This window comes from Astatotilapia calliptera, chromosome 6 (assembly GCF_964374335.1).
Source record: "Astatotilapia calliptera chromosome 6, fAstCal68.1, whole genome shotgun sequence".
NCBI lineage: Eukaryota > Metazoa > Chordata > Actinopteri > Cichliformes > Cichlidae > Astatotilapia > Astatotilapia calliptera.
This window is the reverse complement of record NC_137427.1, coordinates 13841880-13857257: the sequence shown is the minus strand read 5'-3', so window position 1 is coordinate 13857257 and position 15378 is coordinate 13841880. Positions and strand designations below refer to the sequence as shown.

General features: G+C 40.0%; 1 pseudogene across 1 annotated transcript in view; it reads right to left on the bottom strand.

The window, feature by feature from the left end:
• The window catches only part of LOC113024940 (uncharacterized), a 40200-nt pseudogene that overhangs the window by 11396 nt on the left and 13426 nt on the right, over positions 1-15378 (bottom strand). The window contains exons 3-6 of the transcript XR_013909371.1: positions 3804-3889; positions 3595-3688; positions 3318-3446; positions 2404-2590 (exon numbers count right to left, since the gene is read on the bottom strand). The product of XR_013909371.1 is annotated as an uncharacterized LOC113024940 (transcript). The remainder of the gene's footprint in view (positions 1-2403; positions 2591-3317; positions 3447-3594; positions 3689-3803; positions 3890-15378) is intronic.

The following is a 15378-nucleotide window of genomic DNA, read 5'->3' as shown; positions in this document are numbered from 1 at the left end:
CTCGTTCAATCACCGCCATCCTCTGCTGGAGGCTCTTGTGAGCTCACTCAGCCAGTTGAGGACAGCGTCGTGCTAACAAAGCTTGGACGGACTGTTTGTCCTGCACAGCCCCAGCGGTTGCACCCCAAGCCGACTGCGTGCCCTGTGCAGCTACAGTTAGCGTCCCCTCAGGCAGAAATCTCTGCACCTGCTGGCTCTGCTTCTGTTCCCGCTGGGGGTTCAGGAGAACCTCTCCAGCACCTCGTCACCGCTGGGGGTTCAGGAGGACCCCTCCAGCAGCTCCTCATCTCCGCTGGGGGTTCAAGGGAACCTCTCCAGCCGCTCCTCGTCTCCGCTGGCGGCTCTGCTCAGCCCGGCCAGCACCTCCTCGTCTCCGCTGGGGGTTCAGGGGAACCTCTCCAGCCGCTCCTCGTCTCCGCTGGGGGTTCAGGGGAACCTCTCCAGCCGCTCCTCGTCTCCGCTGGCGGCTCAGGTCAGCCCGGCCAGCCGCTCCTCGTCTCCGCTGGGGGTTCAGGGGAACCTCTCCAGCCGCTCCTCGTCTCCGCTGGCGGCTCAGGTCAGCCCGGCCAGCACCTCCTCGTCTCCGCTGGGGGGTCCGAGGGGCCCGTTCAGCCACCAGCTGCTCCACCGGCAGCCTCGTCCACGTTTGCAGTGGCCGTGTCTTCATCCACGCTAGCTGCGGCCTCCGTGTCTCCGTCCACGTCGCCGTCTGGTCCAGCCTCCGCCTCCGCCTCTGCCACGCCTGGTCCAGCTCCAGCCTGTGCTTCGCCTGGTCCGGCCTCAGTCTCAGCTCCTGCTTCACCGTCGCCTGGTCCAGCTTCGACTCCGGCTTCAGCTTCGTCCTCGCCTGGCCCAGCCTCAGGGTCTTCGTCCTCGCCTGGCCCAGCCTCAGAGTCTTCGGCTTCTGCTCCTCCTGGTCCAGCTTCAGCCTATGCCTCGTCTGGTCCTGCCTCGTCTGGTCCTGTGCCCACCGGGCCATGGCCAGCACGCCTGACACTGGAGAGCCACCGCTGCCTTCCGCGCGGCCGGCCTCCTGAACTGCTCCGTCATCTCCGCCGCTGCCTTCCGCGCGGCCGGCCTCCTGAACTGCTCCGTCTCCTTCGCCGCCGCTGCCTTGCGCACGGCCGGCCCCCTGAACTGTTTCCACGTCGTCGCCGTTGCCTTGTGCACGGCCGGCCCCCTGAACTGAGCTGTGCTTTCCTTTTTGTTTTCTGTTCCGAGCCCTCCGTCCTGGGCCCCCGCCGCCCGCCCTGGGTCGTTTTCTGTTTGGTTTTTTGTTTTCCTGTGTTTGGGCTGTCTGGAGCCAGCCCTTAAGGGGGGGGTGATGTCATGGTCCTGGGCCGTGTTGGCCCAGTATTCTTAGTTCTCTTGTATTTTTGTATTCAGTTCCCTGTTTAGGTTCTGTTTCCTGAGTTGCCCTGTTATGTTGTTCCCTGTGTGCTTTCCCTTTGTGACTCTCACCCCCTGTGTGCCCCTCTATGTATTCATGAGCCCTTGTCCCCTTTCGTGTTTTATTCCATGTTTTCCCCAGCCTGTTATGTCTGTGTTCTCCACGTGCTCTCTCCTCCTGTCTGAACCTCTGTACTTCCTGTTTTACTTTGACAGTCTCTCGTCAGTATGCGTCATGTTGTGTTCACTCCTGCCCTGTCTCGTTATGATTATCTGTGTCAGCTGTGTTCCCCGTGTGCTCCCACTTCGCTCGTTAACCCTCTGTGTATTTATGTCTGCGTCTCCCTCAGTTCTGTGTCGTAGTCTCCCTCATGCTGCGTGGATTTCCCTGTGTCTCTCTCCAAGTATTAGTTTATTGTGCCCAGTTTAAGTTTTGTATTTTCCTGTCATCTTGTCAGCAATAAAGCTGCCTTTTGAGTTCATCCCTTGAGTCCGTGAGTTTTGCGATTGGGTCCTCATCCTTCCTGCCACACAGCCGACCATGACAAAATGTCTTGTTGATGTCAGACGTTACAAGACACCAGTGGCCAGAGTGCTTTAGGTGAATAAGAAAGAAATAACCACTCACTATGTAGAAGACCATCTCTGAATGCACAACGCCTCTAACCTTGAAGTAGGCCATCTAAAGCAACAGAAGACCACAGCACTGACACTTCTCTGTCAGCTAAGATTGAAGCTAATAAAAAGGCCACTAGAAACTGAAACAGAAATGGTGGCAGTCTACAACGTCTGTATTTGAGATGCAGAAAAATATAGCTCCATGGCATGCACAGAAATACCTCAGACAAACCATTTTTTAATCCTACACATCTAAATCTAATCTAAAAATGATGATCAATTCAATAAAAAGCAAGAGGCGCAGGAATGTTTAAGTGTTTATTTTTTATCATGTGCTGCAGCTCCATTTTCCCCACATTTGTTTCCTCTTGTGTGACACTTGAGAGCTAGCTTTACCTCATGAAGTTTGTGTCTCCAGCTGCTAATCTGATGTCCTCCAGAAGCTCCATGGTGGCACGAATAGCCAGATTAGCTGCTTCACTGTGACGGAAGCCATGACTGGAATCAAGTGTATCCTTATTGATCCCGCCCACTGGATCCCTCCTGCTTGTGCGATCAGCAGATCCACCGTGACTGCATTTACCTTTGAATAGGGATAACATTTTATCATTTTGTCAAGAGATATTGAAAACATACAAAGACTTTATCATAACACATCAAAAGAGATGTAATAAGTTGTAGCTTGAACCTATTCGCTGGAACGTTGAAGGCAATATAATTACACAGCAAGCAAGACACGAAGTAGGCAAAGTTCTTCATGTTTCTCGTGCACGGGAGAGAACCGGACAGACGCCGTTCCTTCGCTTGACCCCAGTTGCTCTCGACCGCTCCCCCGTAACACTGCTCTTTTATTGAGGTTACATGAATATGCATAGGTTCATTAACATATGACGTCTATATACACACAAAGAGTACCGTGTGTGCGTGTGCGTGTGTGTGTGTGTGTGTGTTACTGCTGATCAAAGGGTCCTATAACATGAAAGCACAAAAGCAAACATACTTGGTCAGGAAGAGGGTAGTCTCACCCTAGATGCTTCACCCTAGATAACACATTGAGGAAGTCCTGCAGTTCATTTATAAACAAAAAGCACTTAGACTAGAACAGACGTAGCTACGTTAATCCTACCATAAAACAAAAAGACAAGGTACGACCTCTCTCGTACTCCCAAAGTGCTCTCTAATGCACACAAAGTTTGCAGACTATCACTACACAATTGATTATACACCTCTAAGCATATATGGTTAAATATCTCTAAGCATAAATGACAATCAACAATACAAAACCTAACAAGATGATTGCTCCAAGTTACCTGTAGGTTTTGATGAGGAGATTAGGTTAAAGTAGCCTGAAGTCAGAAGTCCCTGGTTCAGCACATCAGGCAGAATGTTGTTAGTACAGTTCTCTCATACGCAACTTCTGCAAGTTGGAGTATTTTGTCCTGCAGAAATATCAAATAAATAAGAAAAAAAAATATTGATTTAGATTTTGAAAGTAAACATTACAAATACTACTACAAATTTAATCTAGATCATATTTAAAGTGGAATTCTCAACTCTAAACACAGACAGTGGGAGGAGGGCACCTACCTGCCAAGTTCTTAAGAAGTTGGTCAGGTCTGATCAGAGCATTGTATGGAGCTTTATTTCCCAGCTCCACCCAGTTACTGTGGCTGTAGAAGTCCTTCATGTACAGAAAATGAAACAAATTTAGAATATCACCTTTGCGTTTTGTTTTAATTACACAATGCTGTCATCTAGCAGTCTTAACAAATTAGCAGTAAATTAAGTATCGGTACCTGTAGAGTGTGACAGATTTGCCCTAGAGACCACCTCCCTCTGATATAGTTTTCTATCTTAGCATGCGCCTTCACCACAGATGCACCTTATTATTAAAATACAACAGATTAGACACAAGCTGCAATAGTGTAGCCTGCACTGCAAAACCTGAATTACAGCATTACATTACCAGTCTTTATCCACTCAAAGCAGTGTTACAATGTGTGTGTGTGTGTGTGTGTGTGTGTGTGTGTGTGTGTGTGTGTGTGTGTGTGTGTGTGTGTGTGAATGTTGAAGATGTTATTCTGGAAGATTTCTGTTTGAAGATGGCAGTTCCAACTGGCAAACAAGTCTTGTTTGTTGAGTACTGAAGTAATCTGTAACATCACTTTCCTTGCCTAGACATACAGGGAGTGCAGAATTATTAGGCAAATGAGTATTTTGTCCACATCATCCTCTTCATGCATGTTGTATTGTTATAACCATGTTAGAATCAACCATGTTATAACCAACCGTGTTAAAACCAACCATGTTATAACCATGCTATAACCAACAGTGTTATAACCAACCGTGTTACAAACAACCGTGTTATAACCATGTTATAACCAACCATGTTACAACCAACCATGTTATAACCATGCTATAACCAACCGTTTTATAACCAACCATGTTATAACCAACCATGTTATAACCAACCATGTTATAACCATGTTATAACCAACCATGTTGACCAACCATGTTATAACCATGTTATAACCAACCGTTTTATAACCAACCATGTTATAACCATGTTAAAACCAACTGTTTTGTGACCAACCATGTTATAAAGATGTTATAACCAACCATGTTATAAACATATTATAACCAAGCGTGTTATAACCAACCATGTTATAACATGTTACAACTAACCGTGTTATAACCAACCATGTTAAAACAAACCGTGTTATAATCAACCGTGTTATAACCAACCGTGTTAAAACCATGTTATAACCAACCGTGTTATAACCAACCATGTTATAACCATGTTAAAATCAACCGTGTTATAACCAACCGTGGTATAACCAACCAAGTTACAAGCAATAGTGTTATAACCAACCGTGTTATAACCATGTTATAACCAACCGTGTTATAACCATTTTATAACCAACTGTTTTATAACCATGTTATAACCAACAATGGTATAACCATGTTATAACCAACCGTTTTATAACCAACAATGTTATAACCATGTTATAACCAACCGTGTTATAACCAACCGTGTTATAACCATGTTATAACCAACCGTTTTATAACCAACCATGTTATAACATGTTTTAACCAACCATGTTTTAACCAACCATGTTATAACCATGTTATCACCAACCATGTTATAACCAACCATGTCATAACCAACCATGTCATAACCATGTTATAACAACCATTCTTTAACCAACCATGTTACAACCAACCATGTTATAACCATGTTATAACCAACCATGTTATAACCAAACATGTTATAACCAACCTTGTTATAACAAACCATATTATAACATGTTTTAACCAACCGTGTTATAACCAACCGTGTTATAACCAACCATGTTATAACCAACCGTGTTAACCATGTTATAACCAACCGTGTTATAACCAACCATGTTATAACCATGTTATAACTAACCATGTTATAACCAACCATGTTACAACCAATAGTGTTATAACCAACCGTGTTATAACCATGTTATAACCAAACATGTTATAACCATGTTATAACCAACCGTGTTGACCAACCATGTTATAACCAACCATGTTATAACCACATTATAACCAACCGTGTTATAACCAACCATGTTATAACCATGTTATAACCAACCATGTTATAACCACGTTATAACCAACCGTGTTATAACCAACTGTGTTATAACCAACCATGTCATAACCATGCTATAACCAACCATGTTATAACCAACCATGTTACAACCTACCATGTTATAACCAACCGTGTTATAACCGTGTTATAACCAACCGTGTTATAACCAACCATGTTATAACCATGTTATAACTAACTATGTTATAACCAACCATGTTACAACCAATAGTGTTATAACCAACCGTTTTATAACCATGTTATAACCAACCGTGTTATAACCAAACGTGTTATAACCAACCATGTTACAACCAATTGTTATAACCAACCATGTTATAACCAACCGTGTTATAACCATGTTAAAACCAACCTTGTTATAATCAACCGTGTTATAACCATGTTATAACCACCATGATAAAACCATGTTACATCCAACCATGTTATAACCATGTTATAACCAACCTTGTTATAACCAAACGTGTCATAACCATATTATAATTAACCGTATTATAACCAACCATGTTATAACCAACCATGTTACAACCAATTGTTATAACCAACCGTGTTATAACCATGTTATAACCAACCGTGTTATAACCAACTGTGTTATAACCAACTGTGTTATAACCAACCGTGGTATAACCATGTTATAACCAACCGTGTTATAACCATGTTATAACCAACCGTGTTATAACCAACCGAGTTATAACGATGTTAAAACCATCCGTGTTATAACCAACCGTGTTATAACCAACCATGGTATAACCATGTTAAAACCATCCGTGTTATAATCAACCGTGTTATAACCATGTTATAACCACCATGATAAAACCATGTTATTTCCAACCATGTTATAACCATGTAATAACCAACCATGTCATAACCATATTATAACAAACCATATTATAACCAACCATGTTAGGAACATGTTATAACCAACCATATTATAACCAACCATGCTATAACCATGTTATAACCAACCATGTTATAACCAACCATGTAATAACCAACCATGTCATAACCATGTTATATCAACCATGTTATAACCAACCATGTTATAACCAACCATGTTACAACCCACCATGTTATAACCAACCTTGTTATAACAAACCATGTTATAACCAACCATGTCATAACCACCTTTGTCACAACCATGTTATAACCAACCCTGTTATATGCAACCATGTTATAACCATGTTATAACCAACCGTGTTATAACCATGTCATAACCAGCCATGTTATAAGCATGTTATTACCAACCATGTTACAACCAACCATATTCTACCATGCTATAACCAACCGTATTATAACCATGTCATAACCAACCGTGTTATGATGATTTTATAACCAACCGTGTTATAACCATGTTACAACCAACCGTGTTATAACCAAACGTGTTATAACCAACCATGTTATAACACGGTGTGCGCCGCCCTGCCAGGTGAGCCACATTAGAGCAATCAAGGGTGGGCGTGCCGAGTAAACCTTTAAATGCATGCAGCAGTCATTTGACCCGGGTGCAACATACTGAGAGGACGGCAAACAAAGCACTTTTCCACTGTGAGGAAGACTTTGAACAAGACAGGCTATTGGTAAGCTCTTGAGTTCACATTTTGCTTTTGCAGATGTATCTGGGACTATGGAAGCTCAGTTGTGCAAATGTTTTATGCTTAGGGAAATAGTTGCTGCATTTAAGTTTAATTATATTGACAAAAATGAATGTTTAAGTTTGAATAAATTGTTTGTGCAGTTAGTGTTCCCACATATTTATGTTAATTAATATTAAAAATAGTTACCCCAAATCCTTGGGTGGATCGTAAAACTAGTGAATAAATGTTTGGTTTTGATTTAAAGAAAATAATTCTTTGTAAAGAAAATCCTTAGTTAAAGTCTATTAAAATGTTTGTGAACTCTAAAATGTATACTTTAAAATACAATTGTTTATAAAAAAGTGTTAAATGCAAAGAAGACACATTGTGTATATTTATTTAAGAACCACAGTTAAATTAACACAGTTAACCACATGGCAAATGGCTTTACTGAAGTGTATTTTGTTATTTCATCTGTCTTCTGTGTAATTTATCTGAATGGTTAATGAAATGTTCTTTATTTTTGTGTTGAAAGGTTTTTTACCTGCTGCTACCTACCAGCTATCAAACTAGTTGGTCTAAATAAAGTTGAGTGAAATTCAAAGTCTGGTCTTTTTCAAGTGTGGACACCTCACAGTCAGAGGAACACTTGACAGTAAAAAACCGGCCTGGCCAGTAGAGAAACCGGCCTTGACCAGTGAAGACTCCACAAAAGCTCACCACAAAGACGGAGAAGACTCCACCTGGGGGCCTGGAGGAAATTGCACGCCGTTTGCCAGTCCAATCAACAACCGAGAAAACAGCATGGCTGAGTCCAAGTCACTCGAAGAGCTGAAAGTCGCTGCCCAAGCTCGAGAAAAGGTCACAAAGCTACAGAAAAAGACTTTTGTTGCGGTCCTTACCAGAGTCCACATCAAGGCAGCTCAGGACTCAGCACACGTAGAGTCGAGAAGACCACGAGGAGTAGCAACCCAACAGCTAATCGACGAAAGGCGATTCAGCAACCTGAGAAGGCTGATTGGGACCGTGGCGTGGGTCTGGAGGGTTGCCAAAAAGTTCATGAGATCCAAGACCAGAGACCAAGTAAAGTGGGAGGCAGTACCATCTTCGGGTGTCCTCACAGTCTGTGAGAGACAAGATGCTTTTCGAGACCTTGGCCTAGCAGCACAAGAGGGTGTCAACTTCCCAAGCACCACAACAGACAGACTAGTCGTTTACAGAGACCAAACAAGTGGACTTCTGGTTTGTGGTGGCAGAATCCAAACCTTCAAAAAAGACCGCAAAGCCGTTCCCCTTCTACCATTCCAAGCCTGGCTATCCACCCTCCTTGCCAGAGAAGCACACAGCGAGGGACATGGCGGAGTGGCAGAAACCTTACTGCGGATGAGAATGAAGGCTTGGGTTGTCAGAGGAAGAATTATTGCCCAAAAGGTCGTTGACCAGTGCATCATCTGCAAGAAGGCAAAGGCAAGAACCTGCAAGCAAGTAATGGGGGACTTACCTGAAGAGAGGTCAAATCCTGCTGCACCATTCGAATTTACCAACCATGTTATAACCAACCGTGTTAAAACCATGTTATAACCAACCTTGTTATAACCAACCGTGTTAAAACCATGTTATAACTAACCATGTTATAACCAACCGTGTTATAACCATGTTATACCCAACAATGTTGTAACCAACCATGTCATAACCAACCATGTCATAACCATGTTATAACCAACCATGTTATAACCAACCATGTTATAACCATGTTATAACCAACTGTGTATAACCAACCATGTGTTACCATGTTATAACAAACGTGTTATAACCATGTTATAACCAACCGTGTTATAAACAACCATGTTATAACCAACCATGTTATAACCAAACGTGTTATAACCATGTTATAACCAACCATGTTATAACCATGTTAAAACCAACCGTGTTATAAGCATGTTATAACAAACGTGTTATAACCATGTTATATCAACCGTGTTATAACCTACCGTGTTACAACCAACCATGTTATAACCAACCATGTTATAACCAACCATGTTATAACCATGTTATAACTAACCATGTTACAACCAACTGTGTTATAACCATGTTATAACCAGCCATGTTATAACCATGTTATTGCCAACCATGTTGCAACCAACCATATTCTACCGTGTTACAACCAACCATATTCTACCATGTTATAACCAACCGTATTATAACCATGTTATAACCAACCGTGTTATGATGATTTTATAACCAACCATGTTATAACCATGTTATAACCAACCGTGTTATAACCAACCATATTATAACCAACCATGTTAGGAACATGTTATAACCAACCATGTTATAACCAACCATGTTATAACCAACCATGTTATAACCAAACATGTTATAACCATGTTATAACCAACCATGTTATAACCAACCATGTTATAACCAACCGTGTTATAACCATGTTATAACTAACCATGTTACAACCAACTGTGTTATAACCATGTTATAACCAGCCATGTTATAACCATGTTATTGCCAACCATGTTGCAACCAACCATATTATAACCAACCATGTTAGGAACATGTTATAACCAACCATATTATAACCAACCATGCAATAACCATGTTATAACACCATCAGGCCGACCGTCCTGGGTGATAAGTTAGCAGCGATGCAGGTGGATGCTTCTCTGGTGTCCTGGATTGTTGATTACCTGACAGGAAGACCACAATATGTACGTCTCCCACAGTGTGTGTCTGACAAAGTGATTAGCAACACAGGGGCACCACAGGGGACTGTCCTCTCCCCCTTCCTCTTCACCCTCTACACCACAGACTTCAGCCACTGCACAGAGACCTGCCATCTGCAGAAGTTTTTTGATGACTCTGCGGTGGTTGGATGCATCAGCAGGGATGATGAGACAGAGTACCGGGCTGTGGTCGACTCCTTTGTCACGTGGTGTGAGCAGAATCATCTGCAGCTCAACGTGGCAAAGACCAAGGAACTGATCGTGGACTTCAGGAAGACCAGGAAACACTTGACCCCTGTTTCAATCCAGGGGGTCAGTGTTGACATTGTGGAGGACTATAAATACCTTGGAGTACACATTGACAATAAACTGGACTGGGCTAAAAACACCACAGCACTTTACAGGAAGGGCCAGAGTCGTCTCTATTTTTTGAGGCGACTGAGGTCCTTCAACATCTGCCAGAAAATGCTGAGGATTTTCTATGAGTCTGTTGTGGCCAGTGCGATCCTCTATGCTGTTGCATGCTGGGGGAGCAGGCTGAGGGTCGCAGATGCCAACAGACTTAATAAACTGATCCGTAAGGCCAGCAATGTTGTGGGGATGGAGCTGGACTCCCTCAAGGTGGTGTCGGAGAGGCGGATGCTGTCCAAGATAAAGTTAATGTTGGATAACACCTCCCACCCACTCCATGACATGTTGGTCAGTCACAGGAGCTCGTTCAGTGAGAGACTGAGATTACCGAAAAGCACCACTGAACGACACAGGAAATCATTCCTGCCTGTGGCCATCTCCCTGTACAACGCATCCACTTAACACACTGTTTGCTGCTACAGCTACACATGTTTCTTTTCCAAATATTTATTTATAAGTGACTTATGTATGTATGTATGTATGTATATATATGTATATATTGTACTATTCTTAGTTAGAGTATTGTCTGTCTTGTCTTAATGTTGGTTTAAAATGGAGCACTGTAACAAAAAATAATTTCCCCCAGGGATCAATAAAGTATTCTGATTCTGATTTTGATTCTGATAACCATGTTATAACCAACAATGATATAACCATGTTATAACCAACCATGTTATAACCATGTTATACCCAACAATGTTATACCCAACCATGTCATAACCAACCATGTCATAACCATGTTATAACAACCATGTCATAACCAACCGTGTTATAACCATGTTATAACCAACCGTGTTATAACCATGTTATAACCAACTGTGTTATAACCATGTAATAACCAACTGTGTTATAACCAACCGTGTTATAACCATGTTATAACCAGCCATGTTATAACCATGTTTTTACCAACCATGTTACAACCAACCATGTCATAACCAACCATGTCATAACCAACCATGTCATAACCATGTTATAACAACCATGTTTTAACCAACCCTGTTATAACCATGTTATAAGCATTTTAAAACCAACCGTTTTATAACCAACCATTTTATAACCATGTTATAATCAACCGTGTTATAACCATGTTATAACCAACCGTGTTATAACCATGTTATAACCAACCGTGTTATAACCATGTTATAACCAACCGTGTTATAACCATGTTATAACCAACCGTGTTGACCAAACATGTTATAAACATGCTATAACCAACCGTGTTATAACCAACCGTGTTATAACCAACCATGTTATAACCAACCGTGTTATAACCATGTTATAACCCACCGTGTTATAGCCATGTTATAACCAACCGTGTTATAACCATGTTATAACCAACCGTGTTGACCAAACATGTTATAAACATGCTATAACCAACCGTTTTATAACCAACCATGTTATAACCAACCGTGTTATAACCAACCGTGTTATAACCATGTTATAACCAGCCATGTTATAACCATGTTTTTACCAACCATGTTACAACCAACCATGTTACAACCAACCATGTCATAACCATGTTATAACAACTATGTTTTAACCAACCGTGTTATAACCATGTTATAAGCATTTTAAAACCAACCGTATTATAACCAACCATTTTATAACCATGTTATAATCAACCGTGTTATAACCAACCATGTTATAACCAACCGTGTTTTAACCAACCATGTTATAACCAACCGTGTTATAACCATGTTATAACCAACCATGTTATAACCATGTTATAACCAACCATGTTATAACCAATCGTGTTGACCAAACATGTTATAACCATGCTATAACCAATCGTTTTATAACCAACCGTGTTATAACCATGTTATAACCAGCCATGTTATAACCATGTTTTTACCAACCATGTTACAACCAACAATGTCATAACCAACCATGTCATAACCAACCATGTCATAACCATGTTATAACAACCATGTTATAACCAACCGTGTTATAACTATGTTATAAGAATTTTAAAACCAACCGTTTTATAACCAACCATTTTATAACCATGTTATAACCAACCATGTTATAACCAACCATGTTATAACCAACCATGTTAGGAACATGTTATAACCAACCGTGTTATAACCAACCATGTTATAACCAACCGTGTTATAACCATGTTATAAGCATTTTAAAACCAACCATGTTATAATCAACCGAGTTATAACCAACCATGTTATAACCAACCGTGTTTTAACCAACCATGTTATAACCAACCGTGTTATAACCATGTTATAACCAACCATGTTATAACCATGTTATAACCAACCATGTCATAACCATGTTATAACCAACCGTGTTTTAACCAACCATGTTATAACCAACCGTGTTATAACCATGTTATAACCAACCATGTTATAACCATGTTATAACCAACCATGTCATAACCATGTTATAACCAACCATGTTATAACCATGTTATAACCAACCATGTTATAACCATGTTATAACCAACCATGTTATAACCAACCGTGTTGACCAAACATGTTATAACCATGCTATAACCAATCGTTTTATAACCAACCGTGTTATAACCATGTTATAACCAGCCATGTTATAACCATGTTTTTACCAACCATGTTACAACCAACAATGTCATAACCAACCATGTCATAACCAACCATGTCATAACCATGTTATAACCAACCGTGTTTTAACCAACCATGTTTTAACCAACCGTGTTATAACTATGTTATAAGAATTTTAAAACCAACCGTTTTATAACCAACCATTTTATAACCATGTTATAATCAACCTTGTTATAACCAACCATGTTATAACCAACCATGTTATAACCAACCATGTTATAACCAACCATGTTAGGAACATGTTATAACAACCATGTTATAACCAACCATGTTATAACCAAGTTATACCCAACGATGTTATAACAACCATGTTATAACCAACCGTGTTATAACCAACCATGTTATAACCAACCATGTCATAACCAACCATGTCATAACCATGTTTTAACAACCATGTTATAACCAACCGTGTTATAACCAACTATGTTATAACATGTTTTAACCAACCGTGTTATAACCAACCACGTTATAACCAACCATGTTATAACCAACCGTGTTAACCATGTTATAACCACCATGATAAAACCATGTTACATCCAACCATGTTATAACCATGTTATAACCAACCTTGTTATAACCAAACGTGTCATAACCATGTTATAATTAACCGTATTATAACCAACCGTGTTATAACCAAACGTGTTATAACCATGTTATAACCAACTGTGTTATAACCATGTTATAACCAACCGTGTTATGACCAACCATGTCATAACCAACCATGTCATAACCATGTTATATAAACCATGTTATAGCCAACCATGTTATAACCATGTTATAATCAACCGTGTTATAACCAACCGTGTTATAACCATATTATAACGAACCGTGTTATAACCAACCATGATATAACCATGTTATTACTAACTATGTTATAACCAACCATGTTACAACCAATTGTGTTATAACCAACCGTGTTATAACCATGTTATAACGAACCGTGTTATAACCATGTTATAACCAACCATGTTACAACCAATTGTTATAACCAACCATGTCATAACCATGTTATAACCAACCGTGTTTTAACCAACCATGTTATAACCAACCGTGTTATAACCATGTTATAACCAACCATGTTATAACCATGTTATAACCAACCATGTCATAACCATGTTATAACCAACCGTGTTTTAACCAACCATGTTATAACCAACCGTGTTATAACCATGTTATAACCAACCATGTTATAACCATGTTATAACCAACCATGTCATAACCATGTTATAACCAACCGTGTTGACCAACCATGTTATAACCATGTTATAACCAACCATGTTATAACCAACCGTGTTGACCAAACATGTTATAACCATGCTATAACCAATCGTTTTATAACCAACCGTGTTATAACCATGTTATAACCAGCCATGTTATAACCATGTTTTTACCAACCATGTTACAATCAACAATGTCATAAACAACCATGTCATAACCAACCATGTCATAACCATGTTATAACCAACCGTGTTTTAACCAACCATGTTTTAACCAACCGTGTTATAACTATGTTATAAGAATTTTAAAACCAACCGTTTTATAACCAACCATTTTATAACCATGTTATAATCAACCTTGTTATAACCAACCATGTTATAACCAACCATGTTATAACCAACCATGTTATAACCAACCATGTTAGGAACATGTTATAACAACCATGTTATAACCAACCATGTTATAACCAAGTTATACCCAACGATGTTATAACAACCATGTTATAACCAACCGTGTTATAACCAACCATGTTATAACCAACCATGTCATAACCAACCATGTCATAACCATGTTTTAACAACCATGTTATAACCAACCGTGTTATAACCAACTATGTTATAACATGTTTTAACCAACCGTGTTATAACCAACCACGTTATAACCAACCATGTTATAACCAACCGTGTTAACCATGTTATAACCACCATGATAAAACCATGTTACATCCAACCATGTTATAACCATGTTATAACCAACCTTGTTATAACCAAACGTGTCATAACCATGTTATAATTAACCGTATTATAACCAACCGTGTTATAACCAAACGTGTTATAACCATGTTATAACCAACTGTGTTATAACCATGTTATAACCAACCGTGTTATGACCAACCATGTCATAACCAACCATGTCATAACCATGTTATATAAACCATGTTATAGCCAACCATGTTATAACCATGTTATAATCAACCGTGTTATAACCAACCGTGTTATAACCATATTATAACGAACCGTGTTATAACCAACCATGATATAACCATGTTATAACTAACTATGTTATAACCAACCATGTTACAACCAATTGTGTTATAACCAACCGTGTTATAACCATGTTATAACGAACCGTGTTATAACCATGTTATAACCAACCATGTTACAACCAATTGTTATAACCAACCGTGTTATAACAATGTTATAACCAACCGTGTTATA